Source organism: Bubalus kerabau, chromosome 1, assembly GCF_029407905.1.
Source record: "Bubalus kerabau isolate K-KA32 ecotype Philippines breed swamp buffalo chromosome 1, PCC_UOA_SB_1v2, whole genome shotgun sequence".
Classification (NCBI taxonomy): domain Eukaryota; kingdom Metazoa; phylum Chordata; class Mammalia; order Artiodactyla; family Bovidae; genus Bubalus; species Bubalus kerabau.
In genome coordinates, this window is record NC_073624.1 from 62,581,706 (window position 1) to 62,608,479 (window position 26,774).

General features: G+C 37.7%; 3 pseudogenes; all 3 read right to left on the bottom strand.

Moving 5' to 3' along the window:
• Positions 1-1,164: 1,164 nt before the first annotated feature.
• On the bottom strand, positions 1,165-2,163 carry LOC129641510 (olfactory receptor 9K2-like; annotated as a pseudogene).
• A 3,872-nt stretch (positions 2,164-6,035) lies between these two features.
• LOC129644966 (olfactory receptor 9K2-like) lies at positions 6,036-17,988 on the bottom strand (annotated as a pseudogene).
• Positions 17,989-25,397: 7,409 nt separating this feature from the next.
• On the bottom strand, positions 25,398-26,379 carry LOC129641511 (olfactory receptor 9K2-like; annotated as a pseudogene).
• Positions 26,380-26,774: the final 395 nt, after the last annotated feature.

Below are 26,774 nucleotides of genomic sequence, written 5' to 3' on the forward strand. Positions count from 1 at the left end.
TTTCACAAAAACTTTTCTATTTCACCTTGCTCAAGTTCATTTATGTTTACAAATGTACTTATGAAGTTTTCCCTGATCATTTATATCACTCATCTATAGAAGCTGCTCTGTCTTCGTAATTTCTACCCTTGTGGCTCAGCTGTTAAAGAATCTGCCTGCAATGCGGAAGACCTGGGTTCAATCCCTGGGTTGGAAAGATCCCCTGGAGAAGGGAGGGGCTACCCACTTCAGTATCCTGGCCTAGAGAATTCCATGGACTGCCCATAGAGTTGCAAAGAGTCGGACACGACTGAGCAACTCTCACTCACTTTATTCACTGACATTTGACATGTTATTAATAGCTCTTTGTTTAGCTATTTTTCCCATCAATTAGTGTGAGGTCAAGTACAGAAATCATTTAAAAGTGGGAATTTTTATAGGGCACAGAGTATATAAAAATTCAATAAGTATTAATTTGATGAATGAATTCTCACTAAGGCATATTAACAAAATATGAATTATCTTTACTCTTGTTTATTTTTATTACAGTTTCCTTGTGAAAAGGTACAATTTTAAAAAACAATTTATCCGTTTAGTAGATATTCAAATGAAGAGGAGAAATAATAATGATTCAGCCAGAGAAACCATGGGATAAATGTGCCACTCGTTTAGCCTCTGGACAATTAAGAGTTACTTACATTTCACACTTGAGACTGTGTACTGCAGAGTATCTGATTCTCTAGACATTCACAAAGATTTCTTTAGTAAATCTGGTATTTTGTTCTGTCTTTCTTAGTACATCAGACTGTGTTACCTCTACCAAGTATATATATGTAACATATGCTACTGACTCAAGATAAACAATACATCCCAAACAACAGCCTCAAAGAGTCAGAAGTTGGAATATATATGTCCTAAAAACAAATTACATGGAAACCATTATCATTATCCAAAAGGAAGTACAGAGAAAGTCATTCCATTCCAAAATCAACAGCCAGACAAAATAGAGTCCATCTTCCTGATGTATGTATTCTGATTAGGTCCATATACATCTTCCAAAGTATATATTCTTTGTATATGGGATTCAAACAAATAAAGTCTCTTAAGATTAGAATCAGTGCTTCTCTAAGTTATTATAAAGCTCAGCACTTTCAGAATATTACATTTACTTAATTCTATTTTCAGTTAATATAGAATTAAATGGAAATAGTTTTTTCCCCAGGATCTTCCTCAGAGCTTCTTTGACATCTTTGTTTCTCAGAGAGTAAATTAAAGGATTCAACATGGGAGTGACCAGGGTGTAACACAAGGAGGCCACTTTACTCAGCTCAGGAAATCTGTCAGGGATGACATACATAAAGATGATGGCACCATACAGTACACTCACGACTCCTAGGTGAGAGCTGCAAGTGGAGAAGACTTTCTTTCGCCCCTCAGTGGAGCGTATTTTTAGAACTGTGGATACAATACATATATAAGACACAATAATGACAATTATGGTAGGCAAAATGATAATGCTGCATAGGAAAAAGGATACCATATTAGGAATATAGAGATCAGAACAAGAAATCCTCTGAAGTGGACGCTCATCACAGTAAAAATGGTCAATGTTCCGAGAAGCACAGAAGGGTAAAGTAAATGTCACGCTGGTCTCAATAACTGAGCTGATACAGCCAAAAAAATAGGAACCAGCCACCAACTGAACACAGAGACGTGCTGACATCTGGACAGAGTAGAGGAGTGGGTTGCAGATGGCAATGAAGCGGTCATAAGCCATGACTGCTAGGAGAAACCCCTCGGTCACAATGAAGAGGTCAAAGAGAAACAGCTGGGTCACACAGCCTGCATAGGAGATGGACTTGCTCTCAGACCAGAAGTTGACCATAGCCTTGGGTGCAATAACAGATGAATAGAAGAGATCAACGAAGGAGAGGTTGCCTAGGAAGAAATACATTGGTGTGTTCAGCCGGGGATCAGTCATAATAATGACCATCATGCCAACGTTCCCTAGAAGGATCATGGCATAGACAAGCAGAAAAAGCAGGAAGAGGAGGATGTGGAACTCTGGGCGGACCCTGAAGCCGACAAGAATGAAGTCAGTCACTTCTGAGTGGTTGCTTGTTTCCCTGTCACCCATGGCAGAAATCTGCTGAGAGGCACAAGGCAAAATAAATGAAACTGTGGCTTTGATTCTAGTGCTATTAATACTTTCTTAAATGGAGAATTAAATTATTTACTGCTTAATAAGCTATTGCATACAAAACAATTTTAATGACAGGAAGATGCAAGAATTTGAAGTAGATGTCATTAGGCTTCTTAAACTGTTATTCTATTAAGCAGTGAAAGATGTCCTTTGGTTAGTTTATTTAAATCATAACTGGCAGGTATTTCTGTAAGAAATTAGCCTATTTTATTGCCTAAAATCACTCACATTCTAAATTTCTATTCTTAAAATGCTTATAGCTAGATGCTTTCTTCATCTAAAATTGTAGTATGCACATTATCTAAAATAGAAGTATCTCATGTAATCTATGCTGCTGCTGCTAAGTCGCTTCTGTCGTGTCTGACTCTGTTCAATCCCATAGACGGCCTTCTACCAGGCTCCCCCGTCCATGGGATTCTGCAGGCAAGAACACTGGAGTGGGTTGCCTTTTCCTTCTCCAATGTAATCTATATGATAGTGTTTACAGCCCTCATGAGAGTGAAGTTAGTGTTTGATTCATTACATGACAGTAGTAAATAAATTGAAAATATTTTTACCTTATTTTAGCTCAATATATTTCATTTTCCTTATTTATGTAGGCCATCTTTGAAACTACAATAAAATAGACATTATTTGCATAATTAATAACATCCAAAAATCACTAAGTGAAGATAAAGTTCTCTAATGGAGTTTCAAATATTTTCCTTTTCTCAGGTCAAAGCCATTCTCCCAATATATACATTTTTATTGCCTCATTGTAAAGATTTCATTTCCATTAACAGTCATTTAAAAAATATCACAGCCATTTAAACTTCTTTTTCAGGCAGAGAAAGAAGGTAGTGAATATTCCAATCCTTACACTGCAGTGAATGACTTTCTATCAAGGCTCCATCAATTCAAGAGATCTCACTGTTTAGATACTGCAAGTAAACTTCACTGATATACATAAAGGGAAATCCCTTTACTGAATTCTGTTAAACCTTAGGTGTTTTAAGATAAATATACTTGGGTAACCATGGATATTTAAAGGCCATAGCAACTTGCATCGTCCAGAGACCATGATCATGAGCTAGAGTATGGGGAGTAGTATTTATGATGGTGTTAGTTATTTAAAGCCTGTGAAACCTTCCTCAGGATATTTCAGCATTGAATTTTTGCTCATCCTCTGTAATGGATTCCATTGGGAGAGGAGTAATCGTAAAGTCAATTATGGTGCCATAAGTGAAGACTCTTGGGCTGTTGTCAATGAGGACTGAAGTAACTTTCAGTTCAGTTCAGTCGCTTAGTCGTGTCCGAGTCTTTACGACCCTATGAATCGCAGAATGCCAGGCCTCCCTGTTCATCACAAACTCCTGGAGTTCACTCAGACTCATGTCCATCGAATCAGGACGCCATCCATCCATCTCATACTCTGTTGTCCCCTGCTCCACCTGCCCCCAATCCCTCCCAGCATCAGAGTCTTTTCCAATGAGTCAACTCTTCGCATGAGTTTGCCAAAGTACTGGAGTTTCAGCTTTAGCATCATTCCTTGCAAAGAAATCCCAGGGCTGATCTCCTTCAGAATGGACTAGTTGGATCTCCTTGCAGTCCAAGTAACCTTAGGTACAAACAAATAGTTTAATAATAATCAAAAACAAGGGAAAAAGAAAAATTCACTTGAAATTATTACCTGTATATCTTGATATAGCTATGTTTCAGGATATGACAAATGCCCTCTATATCACAAATTCAAAGACAGATTATGGTTGCTAATTCTCTTCTCCTATATTTAAATACCAAACAGAAAATATACTGAAGGGAAAGATAACATTCACACAATTAACTTTATACCTTTAGCAAAAAAACTTTTGAGATTAGGATCTCTTTAAAAATTCCTTTAAAACTGCAGTGTGACTAAAAGACTACATTAAAATCAGAGACATACTACTCTATTTAGTAAGCCCAACTTGATAAGAATGTCATTTTTCTAAAATATTTTTATAAGTTAATTTTAATATTATTTTTTAAAAACCAGTTTTTAAATTAAAAATTATGTTTAGAATTCATCTGTGCTTTTAAAGTGTATAGATAGCAAAAATGATGTGGGACCATAGCTTCTCTTTTATTATAATTCAGTATTAGTAAAAGCTTTATCAGTTTAGGAAGAGAAGGTCGATTGGATATTTTAAACAGGAAAATATTAAATAAGGTTAGGTAAGGCAATGGCACCCCACTCCAGTACTCTTGCCTGGAAAATCCCATGGACGGAGGAGCCTGGTAGGCTGCAGTCCATGGGGTCGCTAAGAGTCGGACACGACTGAGCAACTTTCCTTTCACTTTTCACTTTCATGCATTGGAGAAGGAAATGGCAACTCACTCCAGTGTTCTTGCCTGGAGAATCCCAGGGATAGGGGAGCCTGGTGGGCTTCCATCTATGTGGTTGCACAGAGCTGGACACGACTGAAGTGACTTAGCAGTAGCAGCAGCAGTTATATTAAACTGAGAAACAAGAGTTTCTGCAAAGTGAAGACAGTTGACCTTGGAACACATAGGCAAAAGCAGAATTTGAAAGCTCAGTCTGAGTTCTGAGAATATTTTCTTAACTCTTAATGGTTAAATATTATTAATCATATTTTCTTCCTTATTTTACGAGGCAGCATTTTCCCAGCGAGAGATTCTTAAACATTGAAATAATTATTATCTTCCACCAGACCTCATTTTATTAACCACCCCAATATTCAGCTTAGATTATCCATGGTTTTAAAGATATTCCCACGCTTCACTGTCTCATGTAAAACTGCTGTCATTAAAACAATGATAACCTCTCATTGGGATAATCAGAGGCTTTCTGTGATTCTCTTCTTCCACGAATATTTAGCTACCCAAAGTTAAAATGCAATTTTTCTAAAATACAAATTTGAACACAGTATATCCTTTAAACAATCCACAGTGCTTCCCTGCTGCCTGCAGAATAAAAGAAATCTTCCTTGTCTTGTTATATAGGTCTGTATGAGTTCCATGAATTTCCTTCTAAGTTTCTCTTACTCCCTCTCTTGTGCATTAAAATCAAGAACTAAATTTCAGGAAGTTTTTAAGTTTTCCTTGATCATTTAGATCACTCATCTTTAAAGACTGCACTCTATACGTATTTCTATATTTGCTTTTATGCACTGGATTTAACATATGGCATGTTAGCTCTCTAGTCAGATATTTTCCCCTCAAATACTGTGACCTCAAGTAGAGAAATTACTTATGCCTAGGAATTTTTATAGGGCGAAGAGTACATCAAAATTCAATATATATTGAATTGATAAAATAATTCTCACTAAGGCACATATAACAAAATATTAAATTTACTCATTTATTTTATTACAGTTTTCTTGTAAAAAGGAAGGACATCCAAAAATAATTTATCAGATTAATCAATATTCAAATGATGGGCAGATATAATTATTCATGTCAGAGAAATCATGAAATAAATTCATTTAGCCTCTGGGCAATTAAGAGTTACTTACATGTCACCCTTCAGACTGTGCACTGCAGAGTGATTCTCTCACTAAGAGTTCACAAAGATTTCTTCAGTAAATATGATATTTCATTTGCTTATTACATTAGCTTGTGTTACCTCTACCAAGTACATTTATATCCACATAACACATGTTACTAATGCAAGAAAATTGAAGATGAAGCACAGAGAAAGTCATTCCAGTCTTGAATCAAAACAGGCAAACCATAGTCCAAATGTACTTTGCAGCTGTAAGTATACGAAATTCTAATAAATTAAAACTTTATGATTAAATATTTCTAAGATCAATGGGTACAACTTTTTAATCAGTTGCTTTCCCAAGTTGTTATAATTTCCCAGGACTTTCATTTACATCACTGTAAAAATAGAAGTAAAATATCTTTTCTCTAGGCTCTTTCTCAGAGCTTCTTTGACATCTTTGTTCCTCGGAGTTTAAATCAAAGGGTTCAACATAGGAATGACTAGGGTGTAGCATAAGGAAGCCACTTTACTGAGCTCAGGAAATGTATCAGGAGTGAGATACATAAAAAATACAGCACCATACAGTACACTCACAACTCCTAGGTGAGAGCTGCAAGTGGAGAAGGCTTTCTTTCACCCCTCAGTGGAGCGTATTTTTAGAACTGTGGATATATATATATATATGACACAATAATGACAATTAATGATAATGCTGCATAAGAAAAAAGAAACCAACTTATGAATATAGAGATAAGAACAAGAAATCTTCTGAAGTGGATGGTCATCACAGTAAAAATGGTCAATGGTTCGAGATGCACAAAAGGATAAAGTAAATGTCATGCTGGTTTGAAGAACTGAGCTGATGCAGCCAAAAAAATAGGAACCAGCCACCAACTGAACACAGAGATGTGTTGAGATCTGGACAGTGTAGAGGAGTGGGTTGCAGATGGCAATGGAGCAGTCATAAGCCAGGACTGCCAGGTGAAATCCTTTAGTCACAATGAAGAAAGCAAAGAGAAAGAACTGGCTAATACAGCCTGCAAATGAGATGGACTTGCTCTCAGACCAGAAGTTGCTCATAGCCTTGGGTGCAATAACAGAAGAATAGAAGAGATCAATGAAGGAGAGGTTGCCTAGGAAGAAATATATTGGTGTGTTCAGCCTGGGGTCAGTCATAATAATGACCATCATGCCAACATTTCCTAGAAGGATCATGGTGTAGATAAGCGGAAATAGCAGGAAGAGGAGAATGTGAAGTTCTGGGCGGACCTTGAAGCCGACAAGAATGAAGTCAGTCGCTTCTGAGTAGTTGCTTGTTCCCCTGTTGGAAGGAATGATGCTAAAGCTGAAATTCCAGTACTTTGGCCACCTCATGCGAAGAGCTGACTCATTGGAAAAGACTCTGATGCTGGGAGGGATTGGGGGCAGGAGGAGAAGGGGACGACAGAGGATGAGATAGCTGGATGGCATCACTGACTCGATGGACGTGAGTCTCAGTGAACTCCGGGAGTTGGTGGTGGACAGGGAGGCCTGGCGTGCTGCGATTTATGGGGTCGCAAAGAGTCGGACACGACTGAGCGACTGATCTGATCTGATCTGTCACCCATGGCAGACAACTGCTGAGAGACAGAAGGCAAAAGAAATGCAATTGCGACTTTGAGTCATCAATTCGTCAATACTCTCTTAAATGTAGCTATACATTATTTACTTCTTAATGAAAAAAGTTATACAAAACAATTTTAATGTCAATAAGATACATGAATTTGGATTTAGATATTACTAAACTTCAGGAATTGTTATTCTATTAAACAATGAAAGAAGCTATTTGGTTATTTTATTTAAATCATACATTGGCAAGGATTTCTGCAAGAAATTAGCATATTTTATTGTCTAAGATTACTCACTTTCTGAATTTCTATTCTTGCTATATTTATTGTTAAAAATTATCTTATCCAAATTAGGAGTATTACATCTGATCTAAAATAAGCATATTGCGTGGAATCTCTATGGCAGTGTTTATAGCCATTATGATAGCGACATCAGTATTTGTGTCATTACATGACAGTATTAAAAATATTTGAAATATTTTTATTTTACCTCAATATATTTAGTTTCCAGTATTATTGGAGCTATCTTTGAAAACAATGTAATTAGACAATATTGGTATGTTAAGTAAAATAAAAAATCACTAAGAGTAGATAAAGTTCTCTAACTCTACTTCTAAACATACATTCCTTTTCTCATACCAAAGTCATTCCCCCAAATACATGAATTTTAATTGCTTCATTACAAATGTTGAACTTCCATTAATAGTCATTAAAATTTAAAAAATGTCGTAATTACTTGGGCCTCTCTTTAAAAGCAAAGAGAGAAGCTGGTGAATATTTCAATCCTTATAACACAATGAACAACTTTCTACCAAGGCTGCATGAATCTCACCCTTTAGACAGAGAAAGTAAACTTCAGTGATATACATAAAGAAAATCCCTTTCCTGAATTCTAGTATACCTGATATGTCTTAAAGTAAGGATAACTGGGTAACTATGGATATTTAAAAATCATAGCAACCTTGTATCACCCAGAGTCTGTGATTCCATTTTGAGTTTACTTTTGTACATGGTATGAAAAATATACCAGTTTGATTCTTTTGCATATATCTATCTAGTTTTCTCAACACCATATATTGAAGAGCCTGTCTTTCCCCATTGTGTATTCTTCCTCCTTTATTGTAGATTAATTGATGTATGAACCTGGACTTATTTCTGGACTCTCTATTCTGTTCCACTGATCTATGTGTATATTTTTGTGCCAGTACCATACTGTTTTGATTACTTAGCATTGTAGTATAATTTGAAATAAAGGATCACAATACTTTCAGTTTTGCCCATCTTTCACAAGAATGTTTCGGCTATTTGGGATCTTTTATGTTTCCATACAAATTTTGGAATACTTGTAGCAGTTCTGTCCAAATATGCCATTGACATTTTAATAGAGATTGGATTGAATTGTAGATTGCCTTGTGTAGTACTGTCATTTTAATAATATTAATTCTTCCAATCCATGAGCATGGTATATCTTTCCATTTGTTTGCGATGTCTTCAATTTCTTTGATCAGCATCTTCTAGTTTTCCAAGTTCAGATCTTTTACCTCTGTAATAAGATTTAAGTGTAGGTACTTTTATTTTCTGATGCAATTGTAAATTGAATTTTTATTACTTTCTCTTTCTGGTAGTATATAGAAACTGTTAGTATATAGAAACACTATGCTACACCGATTTCTGCATATAATTTTTTTTGTCCTGAAATTTTATTGATTCAAATATTATTTCTAATAGATTTTTGATGGCATCTTTATGAGTTTCTCTATATAGTATATTTTTTGTAAACATTGACAGTTTTCTTTCTTTCTTTCCAATTCAGATTCTTTTTCTTTTCTTTTGTTTTATCATCCTTGTCTAATTTCTAATTTTAGAGAAAGTATTTTCAGCTTTTCAATGTTAGGTATGAGGTTGGCTTGGGGCTTGTGATATACGACCTTTATTATGTTGAGATATAGTCCTTCTAGACCCTCATTTTTGAACATTTTAGTCATAATGGATGTTAAATCTTGTTAAAAGCTTTTGTGCATCTAGTGAGGTGATCATATAGCTTTTATTTTTAATTAGCTAGGAGGTGATGACATTGACTGAATTGTTGGTACTGACAGATACTTGCATGTGGGGATATATCCCACTTGAAGATGGTGTATGATACTTTTAATATATTGTTCAAAAATTTTTTGTTAATATCTTGTTGAGAACTTTGCATTTATGTTAAACATGATGCTGGCCTTTTGTTTGGTTGTGGTGTCCTGTCTGGTTTTGTCATCAGGGTGATGTTGGCCTCATAGAATGAGTTTGAAAGCTGTTCCTTCCTCTTCAACTTTTGTTTGTTTTTTTTTTTTTGAATATAAATTTATTTATTTTAGTTAGAGGCTAATTGCTTTACAATATTGAAGTGGTTTTGCCATACATTGACATGAATCCACCACGGGTGTACATTTGTTCCCCATCCTGAACTCCCCTCCCACTTCCCTCCCCATACCATCCCTCTGGGTCATCCCAGTGCACCAGCCCCGAGCATCCTGTCTCATGCATCAAATCTGGACGGGCGATTAATTTAATATATGATAAATATACATGTTTCAATGCCATTCTCCCAAATCACCCACCCTCGCCCTCTCCCACAGAGTCCAAAAGACTATTCTATACATCTGTGTCTCTTTTGGTGTCTTGCATACAGGGTTATCATTACCATCTTTCTAAATTCCATAAATATGCATTAGTATACTGTATTGGTGTTTTTCTTTCTGGCTAACTTCACTCTGTATAATAGGCTCCAGTTTCATCCACCTTGTTAGAACTAATTCAAATGTATTCTTTTTTATGGCTGAGTAATACTCCATTTGTATACCATAGCTTTCTTATCCATTCATCTGCTGATGGACATGTAGGTTGCTTCCATGTCCTGGCTATTATAAACAGTGCTGTGATGAACACTGGGGTACATGTGTTTCTTTCAATTCTGGTTTCCTCGGTGTGTATGCCCAGTAGTGAGATTGCTGGGTCATATGGCAGTTGTATTTTCCAGTTTTTTAAGGAATGTCCACACTGTTAATTTTTGGAATAGTTTGAGAAAGATAGGTGTTAACTCTCCTTGAAATGTTTAGTAGTATTCACCTGTGAAGCTGTTTGTTTCTTGGAATTCTGCTTGTTGGGAGGCTACTATTACTGATTATATTTATTTACTGGCAATCAGTCTGTTCAGATTTTCTATTTCTTCTTGATTCAGTCTTAGGAGATTATACATTTCTAGGAATCTGTCCTTTTCTTTTAAATTGTCCATTTTATTGGCATACAGTTTTTCTCAGTAATGTTTTATAATTTGTGTTTCTGTGGTGTTGGTTGTAACTTCACTTTTGTTTATGATTTTATAGATTTGGGTTCTCTCTCTTTTTTTCTGATGAGTCTAGCTAAAAGCTTATGAATTTTGTTATCTTTTAAAATATCAGATATTTGCTTCATCAGTCTTTTCCATTTTTTTAAGTCTCTATTTTATTTATTTTTTGTATGATCATTGTTCTTTCTTACTACCCACTAAATTGTCTGATTGTCTTTTAATTTATTCTTTTTTCAAGTTCTTTTATGTATAAGTTTGCTTATGTGAGATTTTTCTTCTTTCTAGAGGTAGAATTATACCAGTATAATCTTCTCTCTTAGAACTTCTTTTGCTGCTTCCCATAATTTGGATCATTGTTTTTCATTTTTCAATTGTCTCCAGTTATTTTGATTTATTCATTGATTTCTGCAATGACCCACCATTTATTTTATAGCAAATTATTTCATCTCCACATGATTTTGTCTCTGAAGGTTTTCTGCAGCTATTTTATTATACTTGATTTCTAGTCTCACAACTTTGTAGTCAGAAAAGACGTTTATTATGATTTCAGTCTTCCTAATTTTACTGAGACTTGCTTTGGGGCCTAGCATGTGATTTATTCTGAAGAATTTTCTGTGTCCACTTGAAAAGAGTGTATATTCTGCAGTTTTTGGATGAAATTTCTGCATATGTTATATTTAATATGTTGAGATATAATCCCTCTAGACTCTCATGTTCAGCATTTCTATCATTAATGGATGTTTAATCTTGCAAAAGTTTTTGTGCATCTATTGAGATGATCAAATAACATTTATTTTCAATTAGTTAAGAGGTGACCACATTGACTGAATTGTTGATATTTATATGTCCTTGCATGCTGGGGATAAAGACTACTTGAAGATGGCATATATAGGTTACTATATATAGGAAGATGACATATATATATATATATATATATATATATATATATATATCAACATTTATCTGTCTGACTTCCCAGATGGCAGTCTGAGAAGAATCTGCCTGCTAATGCAGGAGACACAGGGGACGTTGGTTTAGTCTTTGACCCAGGAAGATCCCCTGGAGGAGGAAATGGCAACTCACTCCAGTATTCCTGCCTGGAAAATCTCATGGACAGAGGATCCTGGTAGGCTACAGTCCATGGGGTTACAAAGAGTCAGACAAAATTTAGCAACTGAGCATTATCTATCTATCATTCTTTCTTTCTATACATATGATTAAGTGGATGATCTCTTAAGTTTGAATGTGCATGTATGTGCGCTCAGCGCTCAGTTGTGTTCAAGTCTTTGCCACCCAAGGGCTGTAGCTCATAAAGTTCCTCTGTCCATGGAATTTTCCAGACAAAAATTCTGGAGTATGTTGCTTTTTCCCACTCCAGGGGATCTTCCCAGCTCAGGGATTGAACCCATATCTCCAGTATGTTCTGCATTGGCAGGGGGAATCTTTTGCATTCTAGCAGCCTTACATATTAAATCCATGTCCTACCTTTAATGGTTTTGACACCATATTTTATAGATTTTTGCTTTGGCTATCCTTATCACATATTTTGAGTATAAAATATTTTACTACTTTTACCTTTTTACCTTCTTATAACTTTATAAATGGTTGATCCACTACTTATTTGTTTTTTTTTTTTTTTTTTACCATGATATTTCTCATTCATAATTTTCCCATTTTTGTTGTGGTCTTTTTTTTCTCTGCTTAAAGTTCCTTTACCATTGCTTATAAAGCCAATATAATGATTCTTAATCATTTTAGCTTTTATTTGTCTGGAAAAATCTTTATCTCTTCTTCAAATCTGAATAATTACATTGCTGGGTAGAGTATTCTTAGTTGCAGGTTTTTCCTTTCATCACTTTGAATGCATCATGCCCATGCTACTCATTTCTGGCCTGCATATTTTCTACTAAAAAGTCATCTGATAGTCTTCTGCAAGTTTCTTTGAATGTAACTATTTGTTATTGTCTTGCTGCTTTTAAGATTCTCTCATTATCTTTAATAGTTGATAATTTAATGTTAATGTGTCTTGATGTGGATCTATGAGTTAATCTAACTTGAATTGCTATACTTCCTGGACCTAGGGGTCTGTTTCCTTCCTGAGGTAGGGATGTTTTCAGCCATTATTTCTTCATATAAGTTTTCTGTTCATTTCTCTCTTTCCTTCTGCAATCTCTATAGTGTGAATGTTGGCATACTTGATGTCATCCCAAAAGTCTCAGATTATTGTAATTAAAAAAAAATTCTTTTCTTCTTTTTATGGTCATCATATGTAATTACCAATGACCTGTCTTTCAGAGCACTGATCAATTCCTCTGATCTAATCTACTGGTAATTCCTTCTGGTGTGGATTTTATTTCAGTTATTGTATTCTTCAATTCTGTTTGATTTTTACTTATAGTTTCTAACTTTGCTGAAATCCTTATTGTGTTCATTTATTCTCTTTCTGAGTTCCATGAGCATTTTTAGATCATTACCTTCAACTCTCTATCAAGTAGATTGATTATCTCCTCTCCATTTTGTTCTTTTTCTGAGGTTTTGTCTTATTTCATCATCTGGAATATATTTCTCTGTCTCCTTATTTTGCCCAGTTCTCTATGTATTTTCCTATGTACATCAGTTATAGTTTTCAATCTTGGAGAAGTGACTTTGTGTAGGAAACATCCAATGAGGTCCAGAAGCATTCTCTCATTTGGTCATCAGAGGTATAGGCCCCAGTGCTGCCCCTATATGGGATGCATGTACCCTTCTATAATGGTAGGAGTTAGTATATTAGGCATGCTGGCAGGTGGGGTTGGACCCCAGCTGAGTTGGCTATGTGGCTACGTTTTGTACATTTGCTTTGAACCCACTGGAGGGTAAGGGATCTCATCCTCATGATTGGTTGAGTAGCCAGGGGTGGTGGGTAGTGCTGCTACTGGCCCACTGGAGAATAGGGCCAGGTCCTCATGCAGCTGTCTGCTTAGCCAAGGGATAGTCAGGCTGGTGTTGGCCTCCTGGGGGTGGTGATGGGTCCCTGATTTGCTCCATTTACACAGCTCAATGGAGTTTGGGCTGAAACTGACCTGCTGCAACTGAGCATGGGTGAGTATGTTCTCCAGTACTGATAGGTTTAAGTTTCCAAAATGACACTTGGTAGGCTGATGTCATCACAGTAGAAAGAGCTCCTCAAAATGGCTACTTCCACATGGCTACTTCCAGTGTTCCCTTTCCAAGGGGGAGTCTCAGTTGCCTTCAGCCTATCCAGGAGGCTCTCCAAGATCCGCAGGTGGGTCTGACCCATGTCTCTTTCAAATTAGTGCTTGTGTACTGGGACTTAGAGTGTGTGACATTTTGTATGCATGGTTAAAGAGTGCAGTTTCTGTTTCCGACAGCCTTCCAGCTTTTCCAAATAGAAAGCTTGCACGCTGTCAAAGCTATATTTCCTGAGGGCTTATCTTCCCTGTGCAGGCCCTCCTGGACTCGGAAGACAAATGTGAGGATGTTGAACAGCTGTGTTGTTCATTGGCAAGGACGTCTACATATGATACTCCTTCCATTTGTGGGTTGCTAACCCAGAGGTGTCAGGCCTGACCATAATGTGTCTCTGCCTCTCCTATCCACCTCACTGTTGTTCCTGCTTCAGGTCTTTAGATCTGGAAAATTTTTCTGACATCTCTTAGGTTACTTATATAGATAGCTGCTTAGTGAGTGGTTGCAATTTTGGTGTGTCTGTGGGAGGAGGTAAGCTCAAGGTCTTCCTTCTCTGCCATCTTTGCCATAATCCCCATCAATAATTTAGCTTCAAAAGATATGACCACAATATTAACAACTAATGCACTTCAATATACAAAGAATAATACATTCTCACTGAAATGTGTGAAATGAGTATATTAATAAACTCATTATACTACAAATATAAAATTCAGGTAACATTTAAAAATACAGAAGTTAAGATGCTTCCACATCTACTTATGAGCAAGTAATTAAGATCTGTCTTCCATGACAAAATCTAAACTTTGTAGAAATTAAATGAACCAACCATATTTAAATACTGTATCAGATCAGATCAGTCGCTCAGTCGTGTCCGACCTTTTGCGACCCCATGAATCACAGCACGCCAGGCCTCCATGTCCATCACCAACTCCCGGAGTTCACCCAGATTCACGTCCATCGAGTCAGTGATGCCATCCAGCCATCTCATCCTCTGTCGTTCCCTTCTCCTCCTGTCCCCAATGCCTCCCAGCATCAGAGTCTTTTCCAATGAGTCAACTCTTTGCATAAGGTGGCCAAAGTACTGGAGTTTCAGCTTTAGCATCATTCCTTCCAAAGAAATCCCAGGGCTGATCTCCTTCAGAATGGACTGGTTGGATCTCCTTGCAGTCCAAGGGACTCTCAAGAGTCTTCTCCAACACCACAGTTCAAAAGTATCAATTCTTCGGCGCTCAGCCTTCTTCACAGTCCAACTCTCACATCCATACATGACCACAGGAAAAACCATAGCCCTGACTAGATGAACCTTTGTTGGCAAAGTAATGTCTCTGCTTTTGAATATGCTATCTAGGTTGGTCATAACTTTCCTTCCAAGGAGTAAGCGTCTTTTAATTTCATGGCTGCAGTCACCATCTGCAGTGATTTTGGAATCCAGAAAAATAAAGTCTGACACTGTTTCCACTGTGTCCCCATCTATTTCCCATGAAGCGGTGGGACCGGATGCCATGATCTTTGTTTTCTGAATGTTGAGCTTTAAGCCAGCTTTTTCTCTCTCCACTTTCACTTTCATCAAGAGGCTTTTTAGTTCCTCTTCACTTTCTGCCATAAGGATGGTGTCACCTGCATATCTAAGGTTGTTGATATTTCTCCCTGCAATCTTGATTCCAGCTTGTGTTTCTTCCAGTCCAGCGTTCCTCATGATGTACTCTGCATAGAAGTTAAATAAACAGGGTGACAATATACAGCCTTGACGAACTCCTTTTCCTATTTGGAATCAGTCTGTTGTTCCATGTCCAGTTCTAACTGTTGCTTCCTGACCTGCATACAAATTTCTCAAGAGGCAGATCAGGTGGTCTGGTATTCCCATCTCTTGAAGAATTTTCCACAGTTTATTGTGATCCACACAGTCATAGGCATAGTCAATAAAGCAGAAATAGATGTTTTTCTGGAACTCTCTTGCTTTTTGTATGATCCAGTGGATGTTGGCAATTTGATCTCTGGTTCCTCTGCCTTTTCTAAAACCAGTTTGCACATCAGGAAGTTTACAGTTCACATATTGCTGAAGCCTAGCTTGGAGAATTTTGAGCATTACTTTACTAGCATGTGAGATGAGTGCAATTGTGCGGTAGTTTGAGCATTCTTTGGCATTGCCTTTCTTTGGGATTGTAATGAAAACTGACCTTTTCCAGTTGTGTGGCCACTGCTGAGATTTCCAAATTTGCTGGTATATTGAGTGCAGCATTTTCACAGCATCATCTTTCAGGATTTCGAATAGCTTAACTGGAATTCCACCACCTGCACTAGCTTTGTTTGTAGTGATGCTTTCTAAGGCCCACTTGACTTCACATTCCAGGATGTCCGGCTCTAGATGAGTGATCACACCATCGTGATTATCTGCGTTGTGAAGATTTTTTTTGTCCAGTTCTGTGTATTTTTGCCATCTCTTCTTAATATCTTCTGCTTTTGTTAGGTCCATACCATATCTGTCCTTTATCGAGCTCATCTTTGCATGAAATGTTCCTTTGGTATCTGTATAATAAGCAGCAAATGACTGTAATCCCTGGGAAAAAGGAAACAATTCAAGAAAAATTTAAAAATGAGTACAAAGCAATTGAAACAAATCAAACACAATCATAAAGTTGAAAATGAAAAAAAAAAAAACAACTGACAGACATCAAGTGATAACTGAGAAAATGTTACAAATGTAATTAGAAAGGAGGTGATTAGAAAAATAGTAGCAACTATAATGGTCAAATTTCCTTTTGAAAGTGGATAGCAAGTCTAAACACACAGATACAAGAAACTTCACAAAAACCCAAGTCAAAGGAACAGAAAAATAATGGAATGAAGGCACAGCAGGATACAATTTCAGAAAGTGGATGGAAAATACAGTCAAAGCAACAAGAAGGAAAAAAAAAAAAAAAAACCATTACATAGTATCAAGCAAAATGTAAAGGGTAGATTTTGGTCAGAAAAATTCAAAACAAAAGACAATAAAATACTATCCTTAGAGTGCTAAAATACAGGACAATGGAAGACCAAATGAAAACACTGTATCCAGGAAAAACATGTTAAACGAAGGCAAAATAAAAAACTCATTAGATAATAGAAACTAACTGAATGCATTATGTCAAATTTGCACTAGAAGAAATGTTTCTTATTTCCCAACATACTTGTTGTTGAATCTTTGTATATTCTAGAGTAGTGATCATACAACTATAGCCTCTAGAGCAAATCTTGCCCTCATTCATTTACCTTTTGTCCATGGCTGCTTTAACAGTATAAAGGCAGAAGTGAGGATGTAAGAAGAGAAGGTATTTCTTTCTCTTTCAGTATGCTTCTTGGATTGTTTCTTATTTTGGTTCTAGCACCTAGTGGGCAAACCTCACCATGGTTCTCAGTCTTGAAGAGATTGCCAGGCTTCTGTGATACTTTAATACCACCTCTTCTCATGCCTTGCAATCACAGACGCCCCTGACTGTCTGATCTTGCTGAAACCTAGGTTACTTCAAAGTCACTCCACAGAAAACCATAATTCAAAAGATATAGGCAGCTTCCAGTTCAAGATGGCAGAGTAGAAGGATGTGCACTCATCTCCTCCTGTGAGAACACTAAAATCACAACAAGTTGCTGAGCAACCATTGCCAGGAGGATGCCAGAACCTACTAAAAAAAGATACTCTACATCCAAAGACAAAGAAGAAGCCACAGTGAGACAGTAGGAGGGGCACAATCATGATAAAATCAAATCCCAAACCTACTGGGTCAGTGACCCACAATCTGGAGAACAATAATACCAAGAATTTCTCCTTCTGTTGTGTAGGTTCAGAAACCCACATCAGGCTTTCCAACCTGGGGACCAGACAAAGGACTAGGAATCCCCAGGAAATCTGACCTTGAAGGCCTGCAGGAGTTGATTACAAGACTTCCACAGGACTAGGGCAAACAGAGACTTCACTTTAAAGGAACAAACAAAACCTTGTGTACCAAGACTCAGAAGAAAGGAGCAGTGACTCCACAGTAAACTGACCGAACTACCTGCTTTTGTTGGAGGGTGTCCTGAGGAGGCATGAGTCAGCAGGGACTCACCACAGGGATGGTGGGACTGGCAGCAGATGTCTGGAAAGGTCCCTTTTGGTGTAAACCTTCTTAGAGTTTGTCATAAATCTGACCATAGAGCCTGTAGACCTGAGGGCTGGATGACCTCGGGCCATAAAACGACCAGGTTGGGAGTGCAACTGCAACCATCAGCACATAGTTAGATCAAGAGAGTTCCCGAAAAACATCTATTTTTGCTTTATTGACTATGTCAAAGCCTTTGACAGTGGGGATCACAATAAACTGTGGAAAATTCTGAAAGAGATGGGAATACCAGACCACTTGACCTGCCTCTTGAGAAATCTGTATGCAGGTCAGGAAGCAACAGTTAGAACTGGACATGGAACAACAGACTGGCTCCAAAAGGAAAAGGAGTATGTCAGGGCTGTATGTTGTCACTGGGTTTATTAATTTATTTATATGCAGAGTACTTGAACTGTGGTGTTGGAGAAGACTCTTGAGAGTCTCTTGGACTGCAAGCAGATCCAACCAGTCCATTCCGAAGGAGATCAGCCCTGGGATTTCTTTGGAAGGAATGATGCTAAAGCTGAAACTCCAGTACTTTGGCCACCTCCTGCAAAGAGCTGACTCATTGGAAAAGACTCTGATGCTAGGAGGGATTGGGGGCAGGAGGAGAAGGGAACAACAGAGGATGAGATGGCTGGATGGCATCACTGACTCGATGGATGTGGGTTTGAGTGAACTCCGGGAGTTGGTGATGGACAGGGAGGCCTGGCATGCTGCGATTCATGGTCTCGTAAAGAGTTGCACAAGACTGAGCAACTGAAATGACTGTACTGATGCAGAGTACGTCATGACAAACGCTGGGCTGGAGGAAGCACAAGCTTGAATCAAGATTGCTGGGAGAAATATCAGTAACCTCAGATATGCACATGACACCACCCTTATGGCAGAAAGTGAAGAACTAAAAAGCCTCATGATAAAGTGAAAGAGAAGAGTGAAAAATTTGGCCGAAAGCTCAACATTCAGAAAACTAAGATTATGTCATCCGGTCCTGTCACTTCATGAAAAATAGATGGGGAAACAGTGTTTGACTTTATTTTTCTGGGCTCCAAAAATACTGCAGATGGTGATTGCAGCTATGAAACTAAAAGACGCTTACTCCTTGGAAGGAAAGTTATGACCAACCTAGACAGCATATTAAAAAGCAGAGACATTACTTTGTCAAGAAAGGTCCGTGTAGTCAAAGCTATGGTTTTTCCAGTGGTCATGTATGGATGTGAGATGTGGACTATAAAGAAAGCTGAGCACCGAAGAATTGATGCTTTTAAATTGTGGTGATGGAGAAGACTCTTGAGAGTCTCTTGTACTGCAAGGAGATCCAACCGGTCCATTCTAAAGGAGATCAGTCCTGGGTGTTCATTGGAAGGACTGATATTGAAGCTGAAATTCCAATACTTTGGCCACCTCATGAGAAGAGCTGACTCATTTGAAAAGACCCTGTATCTGGGCAAGAGTGAGGGCAGGAAGAGAAGGGGATGACAGAGGATGAGATTGTTGAATGGCGTCACCGACTCAATGGACATGGGTTTGGGTGGACTCCGGGAGTTGGTGATAGACAGAGAGGCCTGGTGTGCTGCAGGTCATGGGGTTGCAAAGAGTCAGACAGGACTGAGTGACTAAACTGAACTGAACTTACTGAGGATGGCCCTGTGCACCAAATAGCCTCGTGGTTGGTCTACAGTTAGCTTTTCACTCTCATGGGACCACTAGTCTTCTCTTAATTGCTTATACCAAATATTTATTCAGTTTTGGATTTCACTTAAGCTTGAATTGCCTACATATGCTTTCCTAAATAGAGTCAGTTCAAGTGGAGAGAGCTGTGGAGGCCTCCACTATCATGGTAAAACTTTCTTTCTCGTTAAAACCTGCGTTCATCTGTTCTGAAACAAGCAGGCACAGTGGTCCAGTTTGCTTAGAATGACACTCCTGCTTTAGGAGAAGTTTTCTGAGTGAGGTCACTAGCCTATGGTGTTATTAGCACAGAAGTTCTGTCCTTTAAGAGAATGGGAGTAGCTGGAATTGGGGCCCAGTACTCTTGGCCTGGCATTCTTAGGGTAGACCTTTTGAATGGGGACTGGGTAGAGATCATCAGATGTTTTAGCTACCCTTGCATTGCATAGACCTTGTTCAATGTGGAGCTGGTGAGGACAAGTAATGTTTGCAACAACAACAATCAAGGACACATGGTAGCCTTTGGCTGGGACCCAGGGGCAGAGGGATCTCTATGTCCCTGCGTGTACTTGCCTGAGTGCACTTTCAGCTCTGCTGGGACGAGAGAGGGCAGGGAAGGAGTGGGTCCTGGCTCAAATGCATTAGATTCTCAGTCTTCCTGAGATTTAGTAGATTTTGTTCAGTAAATAATTTTTTTGTTTGTTCTTTATTTTCAGATATTTCCCTGGTAGTCTCTTCAAATCAAACATAATTATTATGAGATCTCAGAGTCTCAAGCTTCAAAAATCAGCAAAGATAAGGAAAGCAAACTAGCAAACACATATCAGCTGTATTCACAATATCTAAAAGCTGATAAAACGTCAATTGCCCATTTATATAAGAGTACATAAACAAAATTTGGTATATATGTACAATGGAAAATGGAAAATTACTCAGCAATAAAAAGAATGGGTTACTTATACATGAAAAAATGAAGAAATCTGAAAATCATTTTACACAGTGAAGAAGCCTGAGGGAAAAGATGACATGCTGTATGATTCTATTACATATCATCCAGATCACTGGTTATCTGGAATGGGTTTGGAGGGAAGAATGGCCTGAAAAGAGGCATAATCAATCATTTGGAAATTAAGGAAATATTCTATATCTTGATGTGGTGATGTTTTAATTGGCCACGAAACTCACAGAGTTGTTCACTTCAAATACATACTGTTTATTTCAAACCAATTATTCCTCAATAAAGTGTGTAAAAAAATAATGTGCAGGTCTTCATTAGATCCAAGAATTTATATTTTTGAACAATGATTCACAAATATCTTTTTTTTTCTTTTTTGAAAAGGTTTCATCTTCACCTGAAGAATAGGAAACTGCACAATAAATTAGAAAATTTAGCTTTGCTTATTCATAATAATGATATATTTAACATTTTAACTAACAATTTATTTAGATATTTCTTATATTAAAAATGGAATATTAAAAGGAGGCTAAATTTTTAAATATGATTGTTGTTAGTGTAGCAGCAGCTTCTGTTCAGTTCAGTTCAGTCCCTCAGTGGTGTCCGACTCTTTGCGATCCCATGAATCGCAGCATGTCAGGCCTTCCTGTCCATCACCAACACCCGGAGTTCACTCAGACTCATGTCCATCGAGTCAGTGATGCCATCCAGCCATCTCATCCTCTGTCGTCCCCTTCTCCTCCTTCCCCCAATCCCTCCCAGCATCAGAGTCTTTTCCAATGAGTCAACTCTTCGCATGAGATGGCCAAAGTACTGCAATTTCAGCTTCAGCATCATTCCCTCCAAAGAAATCCGAGGGCTGATTTCCTTCAGCCCTGGTTGGAATGGTTGGATTTCCTTGCAGTCCAAGGGACTCTCAAGAGTCTTCTCCAACATCACAGTTCAAAAGCATCAATTCTTCGGTGCTCAGCCTTCTTCACAGTCCAACTCACATCCATAAAAGCCATAGCCTTGACTAGATGGACTTTTGTTGGCAAAGTAATGTCTCTGCTTTTGAATATGCTCTCTAGGTTGGTCATAACTTTCCTTCCAAGGAGTTAGCGTCTTTTAATTTCATGGCTGCAGTCACCATCTGTAGTGATTTTGGAGCCCAGAAAAATAAAGTCTGACACTGTTTCCACTGTTTCCCCATCTATTTCCCATGAAGTGATGGGACCGGGTGCCATGATTTTGTTTTCTGAATGTTGAGCTTTAAGTCAACTTTTTCTCTCTCCACTTTCACTTTCATCAAGAGGCTTTTGAGTTCCTCTTCACTTTCTGCCATAAGGGTGGTGTCATCTGCATATCTGAGGTTATTGATATTTCTCCCAGCAATCTTGTTTCCAGCTTGTGCTTCTTCCAGTCCAGCGTTTCTCATGATGTACTCTGCATAGAAGTTAAATAAGCAGGGTGACAATATACAGACTTGACGAACTCCTTTTCCTATTTGGAACCAGTCTGTTGTTCCATGTCCAGTTCTAATTGTTGCTTCCTTACCTGTATACAGATTTCTCAACAGGCAGGTCAGGTGGTCTGGTATTCCCATCTCTTGAAGAATTTTCCACAGTTTATTGTGACCCACACAGTCATAGGCATAGTCAATAAAGCAGAAATAGATGTTTTTCTGGAACTCTCTTGCTTTTTCCATGATCCAGCGGATATTGGCAATTTGATCTCTGGTTCCTCTCCCTTTCTAAAACCAGCTTGAACATCAGGAAGTTCACGGTTCACATATTGCTGAAGCCTGGCTTGAAGAATTTTGAGCAGTACTTTACTAGCATGTGAGATGAGTGCAATTGTGCGGTAGTTTGAGCATTCTTTGGCATTGCCTTTCTTTGGGATTGTAATGAAAACTGCCCTTTTCCAGTCCTGTGGCCACTGCTGAGTTTTCCAAATTTGCTGGCATATTGAGTGCAGCACTTTCATAGCATCATCTTTCAGGAGAGAAGTAAATACCTTGAACACTCCCATTTAGTAAAATTAGCTAGTTATGACTCTACAATCAGCTATAATTATAAATGTAATGGGATGCCATAAGATGAGATTAAAGTAGTAATAATGTTTTAGATAAATGTGGTCTTCAATTTATTTAGGCATGGTTTACTAGCACTCTTTTGCTTGTAAAATACAGAATCTTTCATGCAACATGCTGAGTCCTATAATGGAACAAGCCTTCCTTCAAGAAATTCATGATTCTTTTCAGTTTCACCTCACCTAAATGCCAGGCACAGGTTCTTTGCTCACTGGACCTTAGTATTCTTTTATTAAACTGAGAAATAAGAGTTTCTGTAATGTCAAGACAGTTGACTATCAAGCACATAGGCAAATCAGGATGAGAAAGCTCCGTCTGACCTGACTTCATTTTGTTAACTCTTAATGATTAACTACTATTACACATACTATTATTCTCATTTTGTTAGGTGGTATTTCCCCAGTTAGAGATGCTCAAACATTAAAAGTCATTACTTACTTCTACCTTGTTTTAACTTTATCAACCATTAATTATATTCAGTTTAGTTTATCTGTATTTTTATTATTTATTTATTTATTTTTATTTTAAAATATTGTAATGGTTTTGCCATACATCAACATGTATCTGCCACAGGTGTACACGTGTTCCCCATCCTGAACTCCCCTCTCACCTCCCTCCCCATACCATCCCTATGGGTCATCCCAGTGCACCAGCCCCGAGCACCCTGTAACATGCATCAAACCTGGACTGGCAATTTGTTTCTTATATGATATTACACAATTTGCATGAAAATACAAAAAACCTCGAATAGCCAAAGCAATCTTGAGAAAGAAGAATGGAACTGGAGGAATCAACCTGCCTGACTTCAGGCTCTACTACAAAGCCACACTCATCAAGACAGTATGGTACTGGCACAAAGACAGAAATATAGATCAATGGAACAAAATAGAAAGCCCAGAGACAAACCCACATACCTATGGACAACTTATCTGTAATTTTAAAGGTATTCCCTCTCTCCACTGTCATAAGATAGTGATTATCTTCTTCTATGAATATTTATCTACCACAAGTTACCAACGTGATTTTTCTAAAATGTCAATTTGAATACAATATATTCTTTAAAGAAAAATCCCTAGTGCTTCCCTTTGGTCTGCAGAAAATAAGCCAAACTCCTTGTCTTCTTATATAGATGTGCACAATTTCCATGAATTTCTTTTTAAGTCTTAAATGTCACTCCCTCACTTTTACATTAATATCAGGAATTAAATTTTTAGAAGTTTAACATATCATTATTTAATTGCCTTTGCCCATAAACTTTTCCATTTCGCCTTGCTCAAGTTCATTTATGTTTACAAATGTACTTATGAAGTTTTCCCTGATAATTTATATCACTCATCTGTAGAAGCTCCTCTGTCTTTGTAATTTCTACCCTTGTGGCTCAGCTGGTAAAGAATCTGCCTGCAATGCGGAAGACCTGGGTTCAATCCCTGGGTTGGGAAGACCCCCTGGAGAAGGGGACCTTCCCAACCCAGGGATTAGAGAATTCCATGGACTGCCCATAGAGTTGCAAACAGTCGGATACGACTGAGCAACTTTCACTCACTTTATTCACTGGGTTTACCGTTTGACATGTTTAATAGCTCTTTGTTTAGCTATTTTTTCCATCAATTAGTATGAGCTCAAGTACAGAAATCACTTAAAATTGGGAATTTTTATAGGGCACAGAGTATATAAAAATTCAATATGTATTAATTTGATGAATGAATTCTGACTAAGGCATATATAACAAAATATGAATTATCTTTACTCTTTTTTTTTATTACAGTTTCCTTGTGAAAAGGTACAATTTTAAAAAACAGTTTATCAGTTTAGTAGATATTCATATGAAGGGGAGAAATAATAATGATTCAACCAAGAGAAATCATGAGATAAATGTGCCACTCGTTTAGCCTCTGGACAATTAAGAGTTACTTACATTTCACACTTCAGACTATGTACTGTAGAATATCTGATTCTCTCAGTAGACATTCACAAAGATTTCTTTAGTAATTCTGGTATTTTGTTCTGTCTTTCTTAATACATCAGACTGTGTTACCTCTACCAAGTATGTGTGTATATATACACACATATGGTACTGACTCAAGATAAACAATACATCCCAAACAACAGCCTCAAAGAGTCAGACATAAACCTGGAATATATATGTCCTAAAAACAAATTACACAGAAACCATTATCATCATTCAAAAGGAAGTATAGAGAAAGTCATTGCATTCCAAAACCAACAGCCAGACAAAATATAGTCCATCTTCCTGATGTATGTATTCTGATTAAGTCCAAATACATCTTCCAAAGTATATATTCTTTGTATATGGGATTCAAACAAATAAAGTCTCTTAAGATTTGAATCATATATGGAATTTAGAAAGATGGTAACGATAACCCTGTAAGCGAGACAGCAAAAGAGACACAGATGTTTAGAACAGTCTTTTGGACTCTGTAGGAGACGGAGATGGTGGGATGATTTGGGAAAATGGCATTGAAACATGTATAATATCATATATGAAACGAATCGCCAGTCCAGGTTTGATACATGATACTGGATGCTTGGGGCTGGTGCACTGGGATGACCCAGAGGGATGGTACAGGGAGGGATGTGGAAGGGGGTCCAGGACGGGGAACACGTGTTTACCTGTGGCAGATTCATTTTGATGTATGGCAAAACCAATACAATATTGTAAAGTAATTAACCTCCAATTAAAATAAATAAATTAATATTAAAAATAGATTTGAATCAGTGATTCTCTAAGTTATTATAAAGCTCAGCACTTTCAGAATATTACATTTACTTAACTCTATTTTCAGTTAATATAGAATTAAAAAAAAATAGTTTTTTTCCCCAGGATCTTCCTCAGAGCTTCTTTGACATCTTTGTTTCTCAGGGAGTAAATCAAAGGATTCAACATGGGAGTGACTAGGGTGTAACACAAGGAGGCCACTTTACTCAGCTCAGGAAATCTGTCAGGGATGACATACATAAAGATGATGGCACCATACAGTACACTCACGACTCCTAGGTGAGAGCTGCAAGTGGAGAAGACTTTCTTTCACCCCTCTTGGAGCGTATTTTTAGAACTGTGGATACAATATATATATAAGACACAATAATGACAATTATGGTAGGCATAATGATAATGCTGCATAGGAAAAAGGATACCATCTTATGAATGTGGAGTTCAGAACAAGAAATCCTCTGAAGTGGACGCTCATTACAGTAAAAATGGTCAGTGTTCCGAGAAGCACAAAAGGGCAAAGCAAATGTCATGATAGTCTTAAGAACTGAGCTGATACAGCCAAAAAAATAGGAACCAGCCACCAACTGAACACAGAGATGTGTTGACATCTGCACAGAGTAGAGGAGTGGGTTGCAGATGGCAATGAAGCAGCCATAAGCCATGACTGCCAGGAGAAACCCCTCGGTCACAATGAAGAGGGCAAAGAGAAACAGTTGGGTCACACAGCCTGCATAGGAGATGGACTTGCTCTCAGACCAGAAGTTGTTCATAGCCTTGGGTGCAATAACAGATGAATAGAAGAGATCAACGAAGGAGAGGTTGCCTAGGAAGAAATACATTGGTGTGTTCAGCCGGGGATCAGTCATAATAATGACAATTATGCCAACGTTCCCTAGAAGGATCATGGTATAGACAAGCAGAAAAAGCAGGAAGAGGAGGATGTGGAACTCTGGGCAGACCCTGAAGCCGACAAGAATGAACTCAGTGACTTCTGAGTGGTTGCTTGTTTCCCTGTCACCCATGGCAGAAATCTGCTGAGAGGCACAAGGCAAAATAAATGAAACTGTGGCTTTGATTCTAGTGCTATTAATATTTTCTTAAATGTAGGTTCAAATTACTTACTCCTTAATAAGCTATTGCATACAAAACAATTTTAATGACAGGAAGATGCAAGAATTTGAAGTAGATGTGATTAGACTTCTTAAACTGTTATTCTAATAGGCAGTGAAAAGATGTTCTTTGGTTATTTTATTTAAATCATAATTGGCAGGGATTTCTGCAAGAAATTATCCTATTTTATTGCCTAAAATCACTCACATTCTAAATTTCTATTCTTAAAATATTTATAGCTAGATGCTTTCTTCATCTAAAATTGTAGTATGCTGCTGCTAAGTCGCTTCTGTCGTGTCCGACTCTGTGCGACCCCAGACAGCAGCCCACTGGGCTC